Below are 6983 nucleotides of genomic sequence, written 5' to 3' on the forward strand. Positions count from 1 at the left end.
CTAGTAACGGTCATCATGTTAGCTGCTACTGTCACACGTGCATGCACTCGTTTTCTTAGTGTTGATTTCACATTGAGTGAGTACCACATATTAAAGAATTGCTGTAGCGTTTGTTTTCATTCTGGGTGCAGTGGGTGTGTGCTTATTTTTCAAAATCCGACGCTGTGGCCAAAGATCTCGATTTTTACGTACCAGACATCGTTATTACAGTTCGTACTTGCATTTTCACCGCAGTGGACCCTGGCCAACAGCATCCATCGATGAGGTAAGTACTAGCTCGAACAACTATAGTTCACTTATTAGTGTATCAAATGTTGTGAGCCACGATACTCAGAAATTATTTCGTTGCACACGCATGTTAACATCACCATACTTGACCATCCACTTGTTGAACGACACGTATAGCCATCCAAAACATTGTACAAATGTTCATTTCTTCACTTGGAGTTTGGTTTCAATGCAAATTCATACAAGTATTTAGTTACAACAATATACATAACATGATAGCTTATACCTATGATTGACATTCCATCCATTGCTTATACTATGAATATAAATTTCTTAAGTTTTAAACCATCAAAAAATTTTCATTAAATGGGTTCTGTCACCACATTTTGTTTGTTAGTTTTCACGTCTCCTCATTCACATCACATAAACAAATTAATAGCATAGCACATTATTATGATACAAGCACATGATACATTTATACTTCATTTCATAAGTAGGCCTTTCTCACTTATGGGAGTTCATTTCGTCCTTAGGTAAACTGGGTTCTGTTACCACCGTTCGTTTGTTAGTTTTAACTTATTTTTGTAGACATCACATGTACAATTTAATTACATAAATATTATTATGATACAATACCAGCATATGATACATTTATACCTCATTTTATAAATAGGCTTTCCTCACTTAGGGGAGCTCATTTCTTCCTTAGATAAGTTAGGTTCTGTTACCACAGTCTGTCTTCATTCACATCACATACACAAATTAATTACATACATATTATCCATTGGAAACAGGACTAAAACGTTATGCATTGCTGGCCTAACTATGCTTAGCTCCGCCTCCAATGTTTGGGAGGGAAGGAAGGAAATACTCATCTATTGGTTGAAGGATTTATGATAAAATTTTACTTGTACAGTCATTGGCTGGTTACCAAGGAACTTTTGTTTCATGGAAATAATGTGTACTGACTAATGATTCACGTAGTATCATGTTGTTTCTTCAAGCATTAGTGTTGTTTACTTTAGTTCACATGTAGCCTAGTGTGAAATATGAAGAAGTTTTGACCATCATAGACTTACCTCTCTTGAATACCTGGAAATGTCATTATTCAAGCTTTCATGTGACACAATAAAAATTAATTGGTTTTTGTAAAATCACATTCTTAAATTTTATGTCTACTCTGCAATGAATAGGTACTGATAAATGTTGTGGAGATATACTGTGACAATGCATACTTCATTTCTAATTTGCCTTATGACCTTTATATAAATATCCTTATAACTAAATTGTTTACTCGAGGTGTGACCCATTTCTTCATTTGGTACCTGGTGCTCTCGACATAATTCTCTTCATTTGCTCTGTGACGATGCGCTAGTCGCTGAAAGAAAAGACTTAAAACTAACTTAAAATTAATTTCATTATGTAGCTCAGTGACCACTGATATGTTTGACCATTACATTCGTCTGCAGATATTTCCATACTTTGTTTAAATTCACAGACATTTGTAAGGGCAACAGATTACCCTTTATGATTATTTACTCTGCTAAGAAAGTTATTTGACATTTCTTACATTACTTTGAAGTTTTTTCTTAGCTCACACGTCTCGTATTTTTTTTCATAATGCTTCGTTTTGCTTGTAAATATGTTGTATATAGCTTAGTATTTAAATCTCTGCTTACACATGTCAATAGATACCTTAGTTCTTAGATAGTAGATGCAATTGCTTAGTATTTCGGTCTATTTTGTATTTGAATTAAGTATTTGCACATATTGCATACTTATTTGGTTGCACCTTCTGCCAGACTGTCGCACATACACACAGGTCAATGCCTCCTCTTCTACTACTGATGTCAGTGTGTATTGTTGAGCGTGGACAGCTGAGCCATAAACTGATTTTCTTCATACTTTCGCTTCGCATGAAGCTTTGTATTACTTCTCATTGCTATTGATTTTATGCTTATGTGTACAAAACAAAAGAATTACTTATGCCTATAGACATTACTTTATCTTAAAATACTCTCCAGAAGAAAAATTACACTTAGAATTATGTTCACTATGTACAATTATCTTGTGATAGAAAGAAAAAATGCTACCTAGCCTCATCATTCTACAAAAGCTTGTATATCTTTGTGAGGGTGGAGACCCTTGTCTCTCCCTGTTTTCTCATGGGCTAATCTGTACATCCCAGGGTACGGTATTTCGGAAATTATGTATGGCCCTAACCAGAGTAGTTGCCACTTCTCATTCAGTTTGCCAACTTTTGTTGCTTTAGGGTGCATCTGTAAGAGGACTCGTTGCCCTTCAAAAAATTGTGTAATACGTTTCAGTTTCTTATTACAAATTTTCTTTCTACACTTGTCCCTGTTTTCTAGGGCAACCATGGCTTGTTTGTATTTGTCTCGTAGTTTCATTTCTGTTGTGGGTACCTTTGATATGGGCGACTCCCATCAATTCGTTAGGTGTGAAACATGTTGAAGAATATGGAAGGTTATTGACAACTTGTATGAAAGGAGTTATGTATTCTGCCCATCAGGTGTGTTTTGTGAGGGGTGTATGTCCTAATAAACCAGTTAAATTCTTTAAAGACTCGTTCTACTGGACTTGCTTCTGGATGAAAAAAAGCTTACTAATATATGCTTTATGCCCTGTAATGTCATAAATTGTTTCCACTTTTGCCCAACGAAATATGAAGCATTATCAGTTAGTAGTAACTTTGGTTTACCTACTTTTCTCAAATAGTCTCCATCAATTCTTTTGCTGATATTTGTGGCTGTTGCATTTTTAATGCCATACATTTTGATATGTTTCGAGAAAATATCATATAGTGCTACTATGTATCTTACTCCTCCCTTACTTCTTGCATATGGACCAACTATGTCCAGGGATTTGTGAGTACTGGATGTAGCTCATTATATTTTGACACATTAGACTGTTTTGATTTTTGACATACTGCACAATTTCTTAATACCTGTAGGATTCGCCTTCTCAAATTTGGAAATTAACAAAGTGTTGAAATTTTTTCAGTACATTTGCCTACTCCATAATGTCCCCGTACTTCATGTGTGTGTCTTATAAATTAGTTGATATAATCTTCAGGAATACACACACACACACACACACCATTGATCAGATTTTTCATGTTTCCTATGAAACAAAAACCCCTTGTACTCCTGATACTATCTACTTACCTTTCCACCTTCATCTTGCTTAAGGTTTTGCATGACTTTATTCCAGCTGCAATCTTGCTGTTGTATAATTTTCATTTGCTTCCAAAACTTACAGTAATCAGACCAGTGGCAGATCCAGGATTTTGTTTTGGAGAGGCTTGACCCAGTTGAACATAGGCTTTCTGTAGGTACACATCAATATTCCAAAAAGGCACACATAATTTTATTTTGTCCATTTAACGCATAGCGAATCTCCTCGGATAACGCTTTGCAAATTCTTCAATAACTTCGACAGGTTGTAAGCAGCCTTGACCCAACTTCCAGATACATCCCGATGAATTTTCCACAAAATATCGCCATATTACATGTTTTATAGCTGCACTATATTTTCCTCTATCTATTTTAAGTTTTCTGGGAATATTACTGTCTGTGAATTTACTCTTGCACAAATCAGTTAAGGGATGAAAAGACATGATTGGACAATGAGTGGAAACAAATAATGCCGGGGAATCCCCAACTTGATTCACTTCTGGATACTCTTTCACGCTTTTAAAAGGCATTTTTTTTTTGTTGACAATGGTGCTGCTGCTGCCCTGTGTTTTTTTTACGTCACTGTGGCTTATTATTGCACGGAACATGATAACAAAATGTTATGGCAAAATTTACAGTATGCTATTGTGTCATCGACTTGAATTCTTTCTAACCAGCCTGCAAATTTACTATCACATAGCGATTCTGCACGAAATTTCTGGGTACACTGTCCCTTTATTTTACATATGTTTAGCATTAAAACAACAGCATCTGATTTAAGAAACACCACATTACCATTGGCACTAGAGATATGCACTGTGCATGCAATTGCAGATTTATTAATATTAGAGTGCATAACAAAACAGGTGCATAACAATACAGCCACAAAACAAAACAGGAAATGAAGACAAAATACTGTGTATTATCAATTTTTAGGTGATATAAATTTAAGAGTTACTAGACTTTAGCAAATTAAATAGTGCTGTTTGCTCTATGTGGAATGGACCAAGTGATTTTAAAAAAATAATTTTATCATAAACCAACCCAATCTTTTTAAAGTCCACCATAATTCACACCAGCCAGTAGATGCAAAATATGCACACTGAACAGGTACTCAAAAGCACCAAAGTTAGTGGCAAAAATCAATAACTTTACAATACTGATCCAGAGTCATTTCCACAGCCAACCACACCACACCGACTGAAAGATCAACCAACTCTGCCTAATAAAAAGTCACAAACTCGACTAATCGTGTTTGTATGAATTTCATTAAGTACATACAAAATAATCAGAAAAATGTACCTGCTGAACGTTGAGTTGACAATGATAAGTCACCGACATTGCTTCCAGGTAAAACTGGTTCATTTCCTCTCGATTCTACCTCTTCTTTCTTCCTTTTCAGTAAACAAACGAACGAAGATCTCCTTGTCTACATTTCGATGTCATTTTCTTGAAAATCTGACAAATACAAACAAAAGCACACCTTGATTACAATTAAGAAGCACTTGAACAGCGCATTCTATTTCATTTTAATAACAGTGTACTGTACAGTACCGCCTTTGTTATCGACGCTTGTATGGACCTTCGTATCCTACAGGCTTTTGTTTGTTTGGTTAGAACAGCTCAGTGTCTGTTAGACTGTCAGCGAGAGCAGTACTGCTAGTTCCTGTTACTAATAAGGCAAGTACACCGTTCGCTTGTTACATATTTTTACGAGCTTCAAAAAGGAGCGACTGTAGTAATGGATAGGAACTGTGACTGTTGTGTACAGATGCGATCTGAGTTGGCGACCCTTCACTCACAGCTCCAGGCCTCTTTGGCTTCTGTCACACAGCTGAGGCTGCTGCCAAGGGGCGTCACTGTGGGGGATGGAATGCGGGGATGCGAGGGATGTCGAGCAGGTCCCACGTGTCCTCCGATCGGTCCACTACTGTGGCCGCCCAAGGTACTGCCTGCACTGAGGTTGACCCCTCACCTGTAGTCGAGTGGGAGATCATTCCAATGTCTGGCAGCCAGTGAAAAACTTTCCGAGGGGCCGATCGTAGGGCCTCCCCAGTTCGTTTGACGAAAGGTTTCGGGCGTAATCTGTGGCTGACGATGTCTCTGAGCTGGATGCAGTCGTCCACCCTGTTCCAGAGGAAACTACTCAGCCCACAAGGTCTGGACATTCACAGAGGGTGGGTTTTCTGGTAGTTGGGAGCTCCAATGTTAGGCGTGTAATGGGGCCCCTTAGGAACATGGCTACCAAGGAGGGGAAGGAAGCCAGTGTGCACTCCGTGTGCATTCCGGGGGGAGTCATTCTGGATGTGGAAAGGATGCTTCTGGATGCCATGAAGAGTGCAGGGTGCAGCCAACTGCAGGTGGTGGCTCATGTCGGTACCAATGACGTGTGTCGCTTTGGATTGGAACAGATTCTGTCTGTTTTCGGGCGGCTAGCGGAAGTGGTAAAGACTGCCAGTATTGCTTTCGAGATTAAGGCGGAGCTCACCATCTACAGCATCATCGATAGAACCGACTGTGGTCGTTTGGTGCAGAGCCGAGTGGAGGGTCTGAATCAGAGACTCAGGCGGTTCTGTGACCGTGTAGGCTGCAGATTCCTTGACTTGCGCCATCGGGTGGTGGGTTTCTGGGTTCCGCTTAATAGGTCAGGAGTCCACTACACACAGAAGGCGGCTAATTTGCTGAATTACAGGCCTATATCACTAACGTCGATTTGCAATAGGGTTTTGGAACATACACTGTTTTCGAACATTATGAAGTACCTCGTAAAAAAAGATTTATTGACACATAGTCAGCACGGATTCAGAAAATATCGTTCTTCTGAAACACAACTAGCTCTTTATACTCATGAAGTAACAAGTGCTATCGACAGGGGATGTCAAATTGATTCCATATTTTTAGATTTCCAGAAGGCTTTCGACACCGTTCCTCACAAGCGTCTTCTAACCAAACTGCGTGCCTACGGAGTATCGCCTCAGTTGTGCGACTGGATTCGTGATTTCCTGTCAGAAAGGTCACAGTTCGTAGTAATAGACGGAAAGTCATCGAGTAAAACAGAAGTAATATCCAGCGTTCCCCAAGGAAGTGTTATAGGCCCTCTATTGTTCCTGATCTATATTAACGACATAGGAGACAATCTGAGCAGCCGTCTTAGATTGTTTGCAGATGCTGCTGTCATTTACCGTCTTGTAAAGTCATCAGATGATCAGAACGACTTGCAAAATGATTTAGATAAGATATCTGTATGGTTCAAAAAGTGGTAATTGACCCTGAATAAGGAAAAGTGTTAAGTTATTCACATGAGTACTAAAACAAACCAGCTAAATTTTGATTACGTGATAACTCACACAAATCTGAAGGCTGTAAATTCAACAAAATACTTAGGGATTACAATTACAAATAACCTAAATTGGAACGATCACATAGATAATATTGTGGGTAGAGCAAACGAAAGACTGCGATTCATTGGCAGAACATTTAGAAGGTGCAACAGCTCTACTAAAGAGACTGCTTACACGACACTTGTCCGCCCTATTCTGGAGTATTGCTGTGCGGTGT

The sequence above is a fragment of the Schistocerca nitens genome, chromosome 1 (genome assembly GCF_023898315.1).
Source record: "Schistocerca nitens isolate TAMUIC-IGC-003100 chromosome 1, iqSchNite1.1, whole genome shotgun sequence".
NCBI classification, from domain to species: Eukaryota; Metazoa; Arthropoda; class Insecta; order Orthoptera; family Acrididae; genus Schistocerca; species Schistocerca nitens.